The sequence below is a fragment of the Neodiprion fabricii genome, chromosome 7, assembly GCF_021155785.1.
Source record: "Neodiprion fabricii isolate iyNeoFabr1 chromosome 7, iyNeoFabr1.1, whole genome shotgun sequence".
NCBI lineage: Eukaryota > Metazoa > Arthropoda > Insecta > Hymenoptera > Diprionidae > Neodiprion > Neodiprion fabricii.
In genome coordinates this window covers 3,526,293-3,544,145 of record NC_060245.1, presented here as the reverse complement: position 1 = coordinate 3,544,145, position 17,853 = coordinate 3,526,293, and the positions used below count along the sequence as shown (strand labels likewise).

The 17,853-nt window shown below is 34.8% G+C and overlaps 1 protein-coding gene across 1 annotated transcript in view; it reads right to left on the bottom strand.

Moving 5' to 3' along the window:
• The window catches only part of LOC124186236 (dynein axonemal intermediate chain 3-like), a 73,604-nt gene that overhangs the window by 14,245 nt on the left and 41,506 nt on the right, over positions 1-17,853 (bottom strand). The gene's annotated exons all lie outside the window — the stretch shown is intronic.

Below are 17,853 nucleotides of genomic sequence, written 5' to 3'. Positions count from 1 at the left end.
ATAATTTCTGCCGAAATAAAGAGACGGTAAAAAAAAAAAAAAAGAAAAAAAAAGAATCAAAGAACGACCGGAATACGTGCTGCAAAATGAGAAGAAGTTATTAAGGAACGGGTAAAATGCTAAATTAGAAATTACTTCCGGCCAAGAAAATGTTGATACGAGGAATGGGAATTTTAAAAAAAAGTCCTTTTCAAAATCACTTTCAATATCTATAAGTAATTTACCGGTTCATTGAAATAGTCGAAAAAAATTCAAGACACTGGTTTGAAATTGGGATAATTGCAAAAAACGATTTGAACAAAATGAAAAATGGTGAGGGCCATGGAATTACCCATATATATACGTAGATAAAAGAAAACGGTTCTGTGAAATGAAAAAGCAACGAACGAAATATGCAAAAAATATGAAAAAATATTACGTTAACAAAAAAAACAAAAAAATAAAAATAAAGAAAAAAACGAGAGAGAAAAACTGATTCTGTGCGTGACGTGAAGGGATGGGTAAAAAAAAATTGGGATTCGATTTACATTATGATAAATATATCAGCGCATAATATATTACGATGCTTACCCAATATGCAAAATCGTTAGAACTTGGCATATATTATGGGTAAAATTTGGACGGTGCGGGTAGGTAGAAAATCTGATTACTGATTGACGGATCGTTAGGCATTTAATAACGAGCCACGAAGCTTGTCGATATCTGTAGGACATACACGCGTTTACCGTACGCATAATGTACATAGATTTATACACGTGTATATATATATATATGTGTGTGTGTGTATTATATATACGGCGTGCAGCGGTCGTTGAATTATTTATGTAATCAGTAGTGGATCCACGGAGTAAAAATTACCGGCTCTGCAGCTGCCGTCTGCAGACCACAACATTACATTACCGCCGGAATACAGGCGGAGGTAAATCCGTGACCTTAAATACGGGAGCTCGAGTCGCAAGAATTCGGTCGAAAGGGAAATTAAAATTTGAAATACGCAGTTATGAGAATTGTAAGAAATAAAATTATGAAAATTGTGACCGTAAATTATTGCCCGGTTTGTTCTATTATAATTTCACCGGTTTATTTTTCATTAAAATAGCCCTGTTTAAAACCTCGAACGATTTTTTGCAGTTGGTTTGAATTGTTTGTCTGATAGGAGCGTGTAATTTTAAACGGTAAGAAGAAAGATATTGTTCTCCATAATCGAGTGAAATTTCATACGAATGGATGAATTCTTCTTTCGTAGAATGATGGGTATTGTTTTAAATTTAATGTTACGATAAAGAGTTAAGAAAATATTATCTCGAATTTCACTTGATTCCATATTTACAATAACGCAGTGAAGGAAAACAATTCCATTTTTATTGCAAAAATACACTATATATATATATATATATATATATATATATATATATATATATATATATATATATATGTATACGACGATTAAAATCAGAGCTATAATATTTTTCGCATTATTGATAACAGGTATAATGTTAATAAAGATGAATAAATAAAAAATTCAGTATTTCGCATGGAATTATAATCACTTGTCAATATTTCATTGATAATTTTATTGCGAAACGGGCACCCGTCGAGTGATTGTAAAATTATTGAATTCGTAGGCTGGAGTGTTTTCTACAACAATAAAAGAAAATAAAAAGTATAAAAAACAGGATTAAATTATGAACAAGAGCTTCGATACCGAATATTTGTTTCAAGCCGGTTTAAAACGGTGAATTTAGCAAATGTGTTTGATTTCATTCCGCGACAAATTCTTTTATTCAGAAGATTATTTTCCACAATCCCACTGCATGACAATTTTTGTATTTTCATAACATCAGACACTGTTGAAAAGTTTGTTTTTTTTTCCAACCCCCAAACTGATATTGATTTCGATGAAGAAATATAGCAATACTGAATTGAGTATTGAAAAAATAAAAAATATGGTTTCCTAAATTGGTGAAAAAACAGTTTTCCAAACGAAACGATGAATCGTTGAATAAAATTGAACGATTCTGCAAAATTTTTCTCAGGTTTCTAAAATGTTTGAAATAAATATTTGGCATCTAAGCTCGTGCGCTTAATTCGTGCCCCCTTTTTTCTTACATTTCTAGGACAAATACCGTAGCCTACGAATATAACAATTTGACAAATACTTGGTCGTTGACAATCTTGTAATAAATGACCAAACAAAGTATCGATTAAACCGTCTCGATTAACCGAATTCGGGGATTCTAACAAATGATGAAGATTATGGAGGTAAATTCGTAAGTTATCCTTGTTTCGAAGGGCCAGATTTCGTTCTCAAAGGTTCGTCGCAGTCGCAGCATTTTTTCTGCACTCCCGCCTGTGAGGCGATGCAAACGGGTAAAATTACAGCGAGTCAGTGAAATTTCTACAGCACTGAAGAAATTACGGTTAGGTACAGGCATGAGGTTGACGCTTGAGACCGTCTCTACACCCGTGCTTTAAGGAGTGCTTTTGAATTTCAATCAGCCACTTTTCCACGATACCTTGTACTACACGCAGCCTAGCCGCATGCCTGCCTTAGCGAAATTCCGACCCAGACTTCTTTGCGTCGAGCCAGCCTTCAGATTCTGCGAAGCGTTACTTTCCACATCGGCGCTGCTGCAGAGAAATATGAGAAAAATCGCGAACTGGGTCCCGAGACGTGGGAAATTTTTTTACTGACATTACTCTGCGAAGAAAATGATTTTTTTATTTTTTTTTGTATAATTTAACAAACATGGCCATCAAGTGCGATTAAAGAAATGTTTTGTCGATTTGAATAAATTATGTGTAAATTTCATTTAATAATCGAAACAGGTATTATTGTTTTGATCACTTTTTTGTTGACTCATAAGAAGCAATTTTTTGTTTTTTGTAAAACATTTGATCGATGTAATTTGTAAATTCGAGTTCTTTCCCTGTGAGTGGAATAAAAATTTTATTGATCGAACTCGAATAATTTCGAAAAAACAAAGGCTGAGAAATATTGTTACTGGATATGATGAAATTGATTTGAAACAGCCAACATTGATTGAATCAGAAACTGAAAATGATAAGATTCATCACTGAAATATCTTTCATCGATAAATAGATATACTCAAAATTTCTCAACGCAAATGAAACAGTTCTGTATTACATAGCTACGAATAAATATTTCTATTGTTGATATAAAATTTAATTTGGCAGTTGAAGAAATTTATTTCACGAACTCGCGCCAATACGAATACAACGAGATGGTGCGAATCCCTCGATCACTGCAGGGGTGAGTGAAGAATGGAAGGAGAGAAGAGAGTCAGGCTAAAAGATCTCTTTCTGGCTTATCGAAGTCCAATTTTGCAAAAAGCATTTCTTTATCTCGGCTAATGTTTCAGGACGGGTGCAAAGACCTCGATGTGATCCACTGAGCTATTTTTTTGTCCGACTGTCTTCGTTTCGAGTCGTTATTTCGCGTCTTTCATACGCCAAGTAATATTCCACAAATTAACTCAAACGTGAAGGAAATTTTATACAATTTTTACGAGTCGATGTATCGGAATGCAGGTGGACGAGTTGTTTCTGACGTGTTTTAAAATTCGACTTGAGAAAATGTAAAAGATCTCAGAATATTTTCAGAGAAAAATTAGAAAGAAATGTTACTGCTGTAACAGAAAAATTTCAACTTGTTGATTGAATTTTCGTTTTTATCCAGATAAATAAAACACGTAGGACAATTATTTTGAACAGTGATATTTATAATATATATTAACAGCATCGGCCGTGACATTTTTTCTTTCTTCCTTTTGCGGAAACGGTACGATATCGCGTAACAAAGAGAATTGAGACGGTGTGACGAAACCTTTCGTGGATAAAAAAAATGTGACCCGCGAATATAAGGACTGAGGAAAGGTGAGAAAAATGAAGCAAACGGTGAATGAAAAGTGACAATGTATAATAAAAAGGTAAAAAGTAACGGGGAAGAAATGCGGAGAAAAAGAAGAAAAGAAAAGAAAAGAAAACGGAAGCAAAGAAAATATCCTAAAAAGAAGTAGGAATATAAGAGGTATCAATGGATTCACGTCGAGTTCCGTTTACAGTCAATAGAGAGCTTCGGCGGTAACGAATTTTCTTCGAGCTTGAAAGCTCTGTGTCGCAGAGAAAAACAAGGGCAACATAGAAATAAAGACAGGAAACGCGTACTTCAACCTCCGTTTCGTTTTATTATATTATAATGCGATCGTTATTCACTTGAATGTACTGAATACTGCAGTTTCTAAGGAATCGGAAAAATACTGCGTCAAGAGAGAATATTTAACTAAAAGGAAAACAAAGAGTTGATGCTTTCGTAGAAAATACAAAGAGATTTTAATACGAAGTTGGATGCAAAGAAATTGGATTAATATCCAGTTCTTAACAATTCGCTTACGTTTCTTTAGAAATTCTGAATCGTGATTAATATTTGTACAGAAATTAAAATGTTATACTGCACCAGAAACGAGATAATCACTAGAAATTTTTGAAATCGGTCTTCGCCCGCATTTCACTCATCAGCTTCGATTTTGAGTTCATATATACATGTGTGAAGAAAGTGTGTATGAAGAGGATAAAAAAAAGGTTGCGAGAAACTGAAAGTTTTCAAAACAAACGGATTTAGGGTGGCTGAAAGTCAGCCATCGTGATCAACGATCCAAAAAATCTAACGTTACCAATTTTCATTCAAATCTATCCGTCCATTCTCAAGATATAATTTCTAGATCTAGTGAAAACTCAACTTATCATTCTCCGGGTGATTAAAATAACTTTCTTTTTTTACTGAAAACAGAGAAACGAGAAGTTAAAAATTGACGATCGCAGTTTTCCACACTCTGCATATTTCAACTTTTGGCAAACACAGTAAGGGTATATTGAAATTGCGCTCCAGCCGCAAAATACAGTAAGAAGCGTAAGATGAGAATACACTGAGAGAAATTTTTAGTTCCGGTTACCGTTCAGTCCTTGACTATTTTAATTTTTTACCACAATCGAAAGATATAGTTCTAGGTAGAAAATGAAAATTAGTTTTCTAGCTGTTACCGGAAAGTCTAGTATCCGTTACTATTCTTTCTCATTACGCTCACCGTTGCTACATTTTCTTGCAGCCGTTGCGAAAATTTAACGCTCGCGCAAGAATAAATTGACGTTAAAGCCTTGTTTAACTAAAAAAGTAGAGTAAACCTCAGAAACTGATTTTGCGTTGCAATTACCAAGAAAGGATCGACGATATCGCAAAATGGTTAGGCGTACCTCGTTTTTCGTAATTCCAACAATATATTCAAACAGTTTTTTCAACGATACCTTTTTTACTCAATTTTTCTAGTTACTACAACAAATGAAATCTTTCGCAGTGTGGAATGGAGAACTAAAAAATATGCAAATATTCAGCAAGCGACAAGGTATGCAACCACCAGCTTGCAGGTCGATCAGCATAGATAAGTGCATTTCTGTGTACACCCACGCATCGAGACGGGATGGGCAAGAAGAACTCTGTGCAGACTAGACGCAATACATAGATGCATGAATGCTGTGCCGGGCGGGGACGCTATAACCGCAATACAATGGGCGCACCCAAACCATCAATGCGAATCTAGAACGTACCATTTTCACGGGCTGTTTATATTCAAATAGAAGGTGCAGCCAGTGTAACCAGACTATTCTTTCTACCATTTTCCATCCAAATTTCGATTCACCGTTTCAGGAAGATCGCCGGTGTTGCATTGAATTCGAGCAAATACTGAGCAAGATGAGCGAAAGGTCGGCAGAAACGACGTTTTTACACGCCAAACTCTTCTTCGGCAATCTAACGTAAGAAAAATCCGTTTGAATTTGTGCAATTTATGGTATATTTCATTAATATCCGCCTGCACTTATGCAATTCAGGGTACATATCAACAAAATGCGCCTGTATTTGTGGAATTCGGAGTACATATTATCAGCATCCGTAAAATATACTCTCGGTTGCCGAAATGTAGGCCGACTGTGATCAGATATACCCTGAAATCGCATAAATGCAATCGAATATAGCCTATGTTAAATTAACTACAGGTCATTTCGAAAAAAATATTACGATATACAAATTCGCCTGAAGATGCACAAAACCGTCGGACAAGTTTGTATCCCTTCTTGGCTTATATATCACATGTACAAAAGATAATCAACGATCTCGTCTGATTTGCATCGTGAAACAAAGGTGTGCCTGAAAACTCTACCATCACTCATACAAGAATCAAAATCACGGAGAAGAGACTAAAAAATCGAGTCAAATGATTTGTACAAAAAAAGGTTTCAAAGAAAGTTCGTAATAACGTGTATATATATATCTATGTATATATATGTATATAATATGCGTATAGAAAAATGTATGGTAAAAATTTATGCCGCTACATATGATAAAAATAATATGATTAAACGATTTCATTGCTTTATATTTTCCTTTTAGTTTGAGTTTTTCTTCTTGATGCTCATTAACTTCTTCTTTTTTTTTTATTCTTTTTTTTTTTTGCACGCGTAAGCCTCAACAAGGGGAAAAATTGAAAGAAAAAAGTAAGGAAGAAATATTGAGTTTGTTCGCGCTGTATTTTCAACCGTTAAGCTCTAGAATATAGAGGCTTGATAAAAGGTGGGTATAAACCGAAAAACGTAAGTGTATATATATATATATATATATACAGGTTGCATTGTGCTTTCGAGAGCCATCGAAACAGCGTCTCTGACTCTCTGCAGTGCTTCTTGCAGTCTAAAACCTCTCGGTAAACGTACATCCGCGCACGTTTGCTAAGGAAAGTATTGTTTCGCGCGAGCATTGAAGCGTGAAGCCGAAAGCCAGCTGCAGAGTTCTTGTTAAATAACGAAAAAAAAAAAAAAGAAATAAGTTACGAGGCGAGTGGAAAAAGTTTGCGAGAATATAAAAATCAAGAAAATGGACTTGAAAAAATACGAAGTCGAAAATTGTAGAACGATAAAATCGAATGGATAAGGATTTTGTTTTTTTTTCAAAAAAGTCAAGAAATCGGTACATAAAATTTTCGTGTTTGTTTGTCAAATCTAAAAAATACTGCGAATGATAATTAACTGCCGTTTACACTTGAATGTATAATCGAAATTGTATACGCCTTGATGAATTCCAGAAATTGTTACAGAAAGAATTTACCAAAACTTCAGCTTTGACATAGAGAAAACGGTGCCATTGATAGAAATTTGAAAAAAAAATCCGGCTGAAAACAGGAGAATTGTATCAGTGTGATAAAATTAGAAAATATATTGGGTTTCGTTGTTTTTCTCGTGATTCTAATACAGTCATTTCTCATGAGCCTGTAATCAGACTTATTAGTTTTCACAAACTCAAGTAATCCTCAATTTATAAACACTATTCATAAAAATTTGATTCTTGAACAAACTTTGAAAGTGAAGTGATTATAATTTTCAAGTGTACCTAAGAAATTTGTATAAGTGAACAATCATTGTTGTTCGAATTGAAAAAAAAAGGTCTGACGATTAAGACTCTTTTCATTTCCAGACGTGGAAATTTCTTTCGTTTCTCTCGCATCATCTACCCTATTTACCGTATCTTCCCGTTAATTCAGATCATCTTCTCCACCAAATTTCTTCCTCACCGTCTTCGCGTTATTGGACCTCTTTCATCCAAAGTGAGCCCGACATCGAATTCCCATAAAGTCGAAAAATCCAAAAAAATCAAGATATGTTATACAGTCCCAGTACAAGGGATGAGCCGGAGGGCGGAGGAAAGGCGGCTGTGCGTTGATAACGAACTAGCTTGTCCGGTTTACTTGAGACAACATCAGCAACCGGAAGCTAACAGCTTTTGCTCTCTCGCTAAGTGCTGCGGGAGAAACTGGGAATATCCGCCTCTCCCATAAAACCGAAGACGCCTTCGGTGTGTGCGTCTGTGTGTTGTGTTCATCCACTCTTTACACAAGAGCGATAGCTATGTGTGTATATATATATATATATATATATATATATATTTCCACGATTTTTCCCATTCCACGAAGCAAACCTTTTAATATATTTTATTTTTAATAGTCGGCCAAAGTCATGAAGCTGACTTCGTTTCTAGCTGTGATATTTAAAAGAGACCAAAAATAACCGACTTTCGATTCAAGCAATTATTTTTCCGCATAATCGGTTTTTGTTTCTCACAACCGTAAAATAACGTATTAATTATTATCATCGTCTTACTCACTAAATACCCATTCGATATAATAAACGAAAGATAAATGGATATTTTCACCGCAAATTGAAAAATATTTTCAACGAAACTACAAATTATCAAAAAAACTTTTCCCTTGTCGAAACTGCGAACTGAAATTAACGAAATTTTGGTTTCGTAAGCACCGTTTAAAAAAAATTCGAAACAATCGATTAATCGAAATAGGTTAGAAATAATACGATTTATGTTAAGTTGTAAGAAAAATTGCGTGTCTTCGTCTCATTGGATAAAATTCGTGTGTTTGCGAACCTTTTTTCTTCTTCTTTTTTTATTGAAGTAACTCATTGAAAGTGACCAATCGTCCACATGTAACAAAGCTACTACATATCCAAGTTCACTAATTACATAAATAAGGTCATATCAAGACACAGGTGAATTTATGAGGTGGACATTTCAGTTCATAGATATTAAAAATATGCAGCTTGTAGCTGATGAACAATGGGCGAAATGTCAAAGCGCGACATTCTGCTCTAGTCCTGTACATACAACGAAGTTTAACCCCATTGACCAATAAACAAACTAAAAGCACACAAACTTCCTCATCGTGATTTTTACCCGCAAGTTTTACGGCTTGAGTTAAAGTTTATACGTGACCTGAAAAACTTTTTCCGCAAGCTCGCGAATTGCTCTGTAAAAACGGATTTGCGAAATTTAAAAAACGTTTTTTTTTTTTTATTTCTCACTCGAAATTTAATTAACAGAATTTAATTGATAAAATCGTGTTAAGGATAAAGCCAGCTTTATAAATTGTTAACAATAATTACGCGGCAGTTCTTTACATCGTATAAAAATATGTAGCGATAAATTAGAAAGCATCTTTTCACCTCTGTTTTTGAGCGAATAAATTATTGGAACATGTCGTAATATCACGAGAGAAAGAAACGCAATCAAAGTCGAGAAACTTTTTTTAAAAATAACATTGATTTCAGCAAACTTCCGATGAATCTCGTTCCGACGTTTGTGTGAAAAAGGGAAATAAGAAAAAAAAAAAAAAAAAAGAAACAAAAACTTCTCAGCGGTAAAACACGATGAAAAAATAATTCCAACAGGTAGGTTTTACCATTTTAAACCGAGTTAATAGTTTATCATTACGTTTCTTCTGTTTCACTTTTAATTTTTCACCCGAAAGAAACCGGCGCGTAACGGGAAAGAAAAACGCAAGTATAAAGCATAATTATGAATTACGAAAAGTGAAAATTAAAAAAAATTTCACTCGGGCAGGAAAGTCGGTAAACCGTGAAAAAGAGTTTTCACATTATAATTGAAATGGGGTGGAAATACGTCCGACACGGAAACAAGTGCGAAAATAAAAATCCAAGCATTTCAAAGAATGTTATCAATTTCTAAAGTAACAACAACAACAACAACGATAATAATATTAATGATAAAAGTAAGTTTAACAAAATATGAAGATAAAATATCAATTGAAAAATAGTAGTACACGCATTAGGATGAGCCAAAAAAATTAACCTATCGAATTTATCATCTTGAAAGGACCTATTTACTAAGAAAAAAATTTTCCCGCTGGGAAAAATTATTAGCCCAATTTTAAAAGGTGTTGGTGGCAATTTGAAATTTTCCATTTGAGAAACACGCGAAAATTTTTTTTTTTTCATATATGTATATAATATATATATATATGTTATGTATGTATACATATTTATACATATTTATACATATTTACCTACGGCAATTTCATCTCTGCAGAGCAGAAGGGTATTAAAAGTTGCTTGCAGGAAACTTTGTTACACACAAGTTTCTTAACCCGGTTGACTTTATACGTACGGTGTACGTAACAAGTAAATTATTCATTCAAAACCGACAGAACTTCAAACTTATTAAGCACTCTGAGAAGTGCGTATCGTTGTTCAATTTTCAAAATTATTTTGCGAAAATAAATCGTACAATTTTCAAAATTACGTACGTTAAAAAATGGAACCAAATGAAATTTTCTCTCGCTAGGAACGTAAAACAAATGGTAAAAAAAAAAAAAAAAAAAATTCTCTTACTCGTTTGTAATTCTTCTCATAGCTGTGATTAAAATTGAAACTCTCAAACCCATCGACGATTCGTTATACCAGCTGTTATGGCAATGTGTGAGTGAAATGTTGACGTTGTATATGCGGTTAAATTAATGTCGAATTGATAATGGACGACGATCCTGGGAGTTGACCAAATATACTCGAATTGAAAATTTACCCGAACGAATCTGTGTAATTACGAATTCCCCGTGGGAGCGTTTTTTATCGGATTTTTTATCGCCGTCGATTGTTATTTTATTTTATTTTATTTTTTTTTTCTTTGTTAATTCTTTCATACATTTTTATTTTTCTTCTTTATTTTCGGCAACGCTAATGAAGAGATGAAACTCTATGAGAAAAACCTTGATTTATTTTTTGCTGCTAATGCCGACGAGTTTTTTTTTTTTTTTGTCGATGTAAAGGGTGTCAATTTTTCAGCAAACCTAATGAAGAAAGCGTTTCAAAAGCTACGAGAATCGAGTGACCAAAGATTATATTGTGTAACGATAATTTTATCTCACGTATTCTTATCGCATTCAGGCGTCAGATTTTTTTCTTCACAAATTATCGTCGGATAGTTTTGTCAAAATTTGACAAAACGAAATGAAAGATCTATTTGCCGTAATTTAACGGAACTGTAAAAAATTATTGATAAAATTAACCCAATGAAATTTCTGTCACCTTTGTTTCTGAATAAAAATTGTATTACTGCAATTATAAAAATTTTCTAGAACTTTTGTTTCTAGTGGCCTTTTTTCTTATTACTTAGAATAAATTATTGTGATATTAGATCTCTTGGAAAACTTTCAGCGTCCGCGTTTGTCTTCGTTAAAACAAGTAAAGTTACGATCGAGAAAACGTTCTTTCGCGATAAATTATTCGTTATTAGAAAATTAATGTAGCTGAGATATTTCGTCAATCTGTTTTATTCGGCATAGAACACCCTGTAGAATACACTATATTTGAATATATGACTCGTCTGGTTGTACAATACCTAATGCGTACACATTGATACGTATATGATGGGTTGTATCACCCGTTTGGGATGTGTAAAATGATAATTTCAGTATTTCATTATAAACGACGCAGCGTACGGAATATGAATTCGACTGGATTATGTAGCTTCGCCCGCCTCGCGATCATCCAATAGCATCAAAAAGAGGTATACGAATACACAATTTCATAATTTCATCACACGCGAGTAAAGGATACACAAAGGAATGAACGTCAAAATAATTGTTCGCGAGGTGGCAATAAATTGAATAATAATGAGCATCGTTTCCGATCATTTTTAAATAAAGGTATCACCCTTTTGTCGACTTTATTATTCGCAATAATCATATTCACATAACTTTTCTCTTTAATCGATTTTACGTCGTTTAATTTTCTCTTCAAATTACAGCTAACGACGATGTAACTGTATTTAATTTTGAAACGATTTTCACAGAAGCTGACAAAAAATGATTTCATTTTATTTGAGAAAATGTAATAAAAAAAAAAAAAGAAAAAAAAAGTACGGGTCAATTTGGCAAGGAATGCCCTGTACGCAGCCTAATCTCTGTTCCGAGAGAGAAAAATCTGATAAAAGTGCAGAACCTTCGTACGATGCAAAGGAATACGGTGAAAAAAAATTTATGAGAATGAGTAAATGAAATTTTATTTTATTTTTAACCTGCAAGGTTTGACTAATTGCGAGTCTGCGGCATGTAGAGTTTTATAAAAAGTCAAGGGGATGCCAGAGATGGTTGAGGGCAAATTTAGGGTCGTAAAAAAGTTGGCTGAGGTGTTTTCGGGCCGACTCATCTAGCCGGGCGAGCATCTATGGTCTTCCCGTGGTCCTGCAGGACTCGGGAATGAGCCTTATCCCGGATTCCAGGTTGCTGTTTGTTGATGATGCCTGAAACGCTGCCGCGGTTGGTAAGAATAAATACACAGGGATACGCGAACAAAAGTTCCGGGGCAGGAACTAATTTCCCAGTGTTAAGTTAATACGGCGTAATTAGGAAACTTAAAATATTACCTTTAATAATTAAAAACTTTATATACGCAGCCTGTTCCTCGTGTTATGTCTATATACGTATACATACATACCTAATCCCGCTTTCTTATTATATGCGCCTTTGAGCCCCTGGTTTTATACTCCGTTAACACCCTGAACATGTGTAAAAAATTACCCGAAGACTCCGTCGTTCGCACTTTTTATTTTATTTTTAATTATTTATCAGCAAATCGAGAAAACTGATTTTAAACTTCAGGTCAAATTTCACGGCATATCATTTGCAAATACACGATATTCCCGAGTCATTACCACAATGTGTTGAGTTGCCTAACAATGAGGGGCTAAAATATCGTCAAAACAGACCTACCCAGTTATCGGTAGGTCTGCGGCAACTACCGATAACTCTGCAGATCTTTTTTAACGATATTTCAGCCCCTCGGTGTAAGGCAACGGAACAAGCTGCGGAATTTTACTAGGAAACACCGTGTATATTGAGTATAATATTTCGTTAGCGATGAAAAAGTATCGTTTTTCATCAAAGGCTTGTAAATGTCTTTATACCTTAAAACGCAACCCTCGAAGCCCACGGGTATAATTTGAAAGGAGAGAAGGTGTTGATCGCTTGGCGCGGTGCCTTTTATACCTGTACAAAACTTTCTCCAGTTGCGGTATGCGACGAAGAGAATGACAAGCCGGTTACGAATAAATTCCTCTACAATTATCACGCGATTTGCGAATTGTCCACCGACAAATTTGGTAATACGAAAATATTATCTAAAACTTAGTTGAATTAATTTCCTTTTTTCTTTGTTTTTTCTTGTATTCGCAACAATTTCTTCCCTACTTAACTCACCGTCTTCGGATCTTTCTTCATTCCTCAGTCTTCACCGGCAATTTTTCAAGTACCCATCGCGAATTATTCAACCGTTTTTTTTTTTTTTTTTAAAGGGTGGAAAATTTATTTTTCACTCAAAGTTCTTTCTCACTTTAGGTATATACCTACTACTCCTCCAGTTTCGAACCTTCGCAACCTCAAACTTCTTCCTAACTATCGAAAAATGGTAATTGGATTTTGAAGTGGGTCTGCTACCTGGACTTCGTTTTTGGACGTATTTCGTTTGCACCATATGCTCGATAAGTTGTAGGCACGTATGTATATGAGGTTGATAAGTGTAGACACGTATATGCGATAGAAGAAAAAAAAAATTCAAACGATCTTCCTGACCTCGAATCAAGTCCTACTTCTCGAACTGTACTTACATTGGAGATATAAATATTTTTACAAAGATTGCAATCCAGATTATTTGTTATTGGCTAAATTCAATACTTATAAAATTACTGCATCAACTAATTCCTCACGTTTTATCAAACTTCATCAGGACTTTCTATACTACGATTACCAATAATTAATTATTGAAAGTTTTTTCGAAAAGTCCTCACACGATAAAAAATGCAACCTGTTTGTCCGAACGTTTCTTCGAGCTTTAGGCAAATTCAATTCTGCATCATTGATCGGTGCACATTTTTTTTCCGTCAAGATCAAACGTAACGGTATGTAAAAATACCATAGAAAAAAAAAAAAAAACCAATACCAAAAAATGGTACAAAAAATAATTGGATATTAACAAATGTCTTCGTGATGTAATGAAAGTGAAAATAATTGGAACGAAATTTCATGTTTCGTGTAAAACATGTACAAGAGTGTGAATTGAAAAAATATATATACATATATATTCAACGACGAGATAACGTTTTTTTTTTTTTATATTCTCCAAGGAATTCGCCCGTCATTTAATTCTTCCAGATATGAATCTAACACATCGAAAATTAACGATCATATATAGTATCTGAAATTGAGATAAGCTCTGATTTGTGCTTACCTTTCACCCCCCCCCCCCTCCTTCGCTGAGGATAATTCTCGCATTCTCGTCTCAATTCCAGCTCTTTTCTCTCTCGCGCTTTCCCCGCGTTCTCCGCCCTTCTCTCTCTCTCTCTCTCTCTGAGGAAATTAATTAATTTTAACAAGCGTAGGGCTAGGCCTAAGCCAAATTGGCACGGCACCTATAAAGCACACGCGCCTATATTCCACCCCGTGATTCGGTGCCGGCACTCTTCTTTGCCGCTCTGTGCCTGCCGGCCCTTTTCAACCCCCGTTTCATCCCCTCTCGCTCTTTTTCTGCATCATTTTCATTTCAGAGAGAATCTGCCGCGTTAGCAGACGCGTCTCTTGTACGGTTAACACGACGCGTACCTAACGGGAATGAAAAAGTGCGCCAATTTATCCACCTGGCATAAAGTAGCTGTGTCCAATTAAGCGGGAGAAATTGTTAGGGCGAAGGAAACGCGCCGGCGAGAATAAGGGACAAAGATTCGGAGAACGAAACGAATTTGAGAAGATCGCCTCTGGATAACTGGCAAAGAATTTCTCTACACGTCTTCTGTACGAGGATCGTCCTTATTTTTTACTTTTTCCAAATTTTTAAGAGATGCAACTTCCAAATGTTTGTTTCAAATTAAGAAATAAAAATTTCATAAAAAAGCACAGGTATTTATCTCAAACTTTTAAACCTTTTCGCAAGGTCTGACAAATTTGCCATTTATATACAAATATATAAACATTTTTACTCAATTTTTAGTAGGCATTAGGGCGTTTTGGAAAAAATTAACTTGGGATTTTCCACCGTGGCAATCCCTGAAAATTTTATTTAGACTGAAAGAAAGAATATGTGAAAATACGTGATGTGAAAGATCACGTTCGTTTGATTTTTCACTTTCTTTCTTTCACATTTTTTGAATTTGCGAAAAAACACGTTGTAGCACTTTAATTGTTATTCCGTTCCTGAAATTTATATTCAACTCAAACATCACGATCCGTGATATAACAATACATAAAACGGAAATCTTATTGCCCGAAATCAGGAAATCAAAGTTGAAAAAGGAAAATCCGAGGAATTGGAGATTGAAAACTCTCCAGTAATATTGAATGTTGAGTAATTAAAAAGTGAACGATAATATTTTGATTTAATTTCACGCATTGAGATACAAATCGACAAACGATAATTACAGAACCGAAATATTAAGAATCGAAATATTATAAACCGATGTTTACCAAATCAAAAACCAAAAGATCGAAACTCGAAATTGCCTTGTCAGTAGCGAGAAAAAAAAAACTAAAATAAAAAAAAAAATCGACGAAACTTAACTAGATAAATAATGAAACATTTGAATTTAATATTAATAAAAATGAACAGGAATACTGCAGATTACAAAATTTAGAAGCTATGATGGGTACTCGGTAAAACTAGAAATAAAAAAAAGCTTTAGTATAATATTCAACCAATATTTGGAAATTCCGATAAAAGGCAAACACACAGACACGCGTACATACAACAATAATATAATCAGTGTTGCCATAACAACACACACACACACACACGCACGTACAGAATGCAAATCTATCCATCTACCAAAATTTTGATGGGTTGGTAGAAACCGCGAGTGAAAATCCACACACCAAGACGAAAACCGCGCGTATATATACATACATATATATATATATATATACACCGAATAGATTCAAACACACAATCCATCACTCGCGAGCAGACACTCGACCCATTCCGTTATGCTCGAGTGAGGGGGTGTCCCAGAATTATCTTGGGCTAGATTCGGGTCCGGGTGAAGAGAGAGAGAGAGAGAGAGAAGGAGGGGGTGTATATTGACGGTACACCAGGCGAGCTATGTTAATACGCGCCGCATACGTTTTACATCTTATTACCATCAAGGGGCTGCTCGATCTGCACCGGGTAGCGGGTTGGCCTACGTAAAGGTGTGTACATCGACGGCAGGTGTAGGTAAGAAAAAGGGGAACCGAGTTCGGACGGAGAAGGAAAGCCAAGAGGTACGAAAGCGAGGATAGATGCAGAGCTTCGACGCAAATTGAATACAGAAAAGTGTATACATATATATATATATATATATATATATGAAAGGAACGGTGAAAGAGAGACGATAAGACGAGACAAAAAAAAAAAATAAAGGACAAGGTAAAGAAACTTCTACCCCTGTATGAAAAATTGACCGCCCCCCTTTCCCTTTCCAAAACCGTATCGGAGGACGTATCCCGAGAATCTGAATAAATCGCGTGTTCATAGAAATGTCCGCGGAAATCGACGAGGGTAAAATCTTTTCGATCCTTGAAGGGAGAAAAAAAAAAATAAATGAAAAAAAAATAAAAAAAAAAAAAAAGATTTCCGAACATCGTATTTTTCAAACTGTTAGAAGAGGATGGAAAGGTGAATAAATATTTAATTGCGGAGATTCAACTTTTCGCAATCGTTAACTTCCCTTCGTTACGAATTTGTAACGACTGACAATTTTACAGAAGTTTCGTAAACGGGGTTTTTTTTTTTTTTTTACTCAATATAAATATACAAGTAACGTCTATTTGTACGATGATCGATTTTTTATTTATTTATTTATTTATTTTTTTTAATTTTTCAAATTTGTATTCACGTAAGTTTTTACACCGAGGAGGTAAATCTTGCAGAGAGTTTTGACTGTGTAACGTGAATTTTGCCGCGATACATAATAAACTATGTATTACGTATGTATGGTATACATTTGTATATGTTAAACGGTGTTGGAAAATCGTGGGTAGGACGTAATAAATATTAATCACAATCTGCGTACACATACATTATACATATACATAATATGCATGAATATATATATGTATACACATCTACCTACGGATAGTAATGCGTAGCGGATGTACAGCGAAAGCAGCCTTGAGGAAAGCTTCGTTCGTTGATTGGTAAAATTTCGCTGTTGCCCGTTATACAATTTTACAATACATCTTCAGATTTCACCAATTTTGTACAAATTACAATCAAATTATACAAGACAACTTTAAGTGAGAAAAAAATAAGAACTGAACACAACAAAAAAAAAAAAAAAAACATTAGGAGACCGACAAATGAGAAGCAAAAAGTAATTATACGATTCAAAATTGACTTATAGTCTTGAAATTGGATACGACGAGTACCGTTGCGAAACTTTTCCCGTCCAGTGTGTGTGTGCGTGTGGTTTTTTTTTTTTTCTTCATGTTTTATTTTTATTCTCTTATTTATTCTTCTTTTTTTCCATCATCTCTCTGCCCGAAAAAAAGGGCAACAACATAATACACGAGGGGTGTTTCCGGAGGAGAAAAAGGGAATGGGTTAAGGTATGGGGGAGGGATAAGTTGTCACGTTTGGATATCTGACGGGGAAGCCGGGCTTAGAGGCAGCTTAAAGAGGTAAGTTTTTCACTTTTCCGCTCAGGAATTCCGTCCACGTTCCACCGTACACGTATGAGTATGTGTGTATATACGTACCTTATACGGAAAAAAGCGGGGCGGTCTAAAGTTCCCTGCACCGATCGACCGGCGTTTCGAAATACCTATAAGACACTTACGCCTCGTACGACACACGTCCCTACGATCCTTTGACGAAATCGCAATACATATATATATATATATATATATATATGTATAAGTTCACCCCGAGTATATGTATACATATGGGGAATTCCATGCG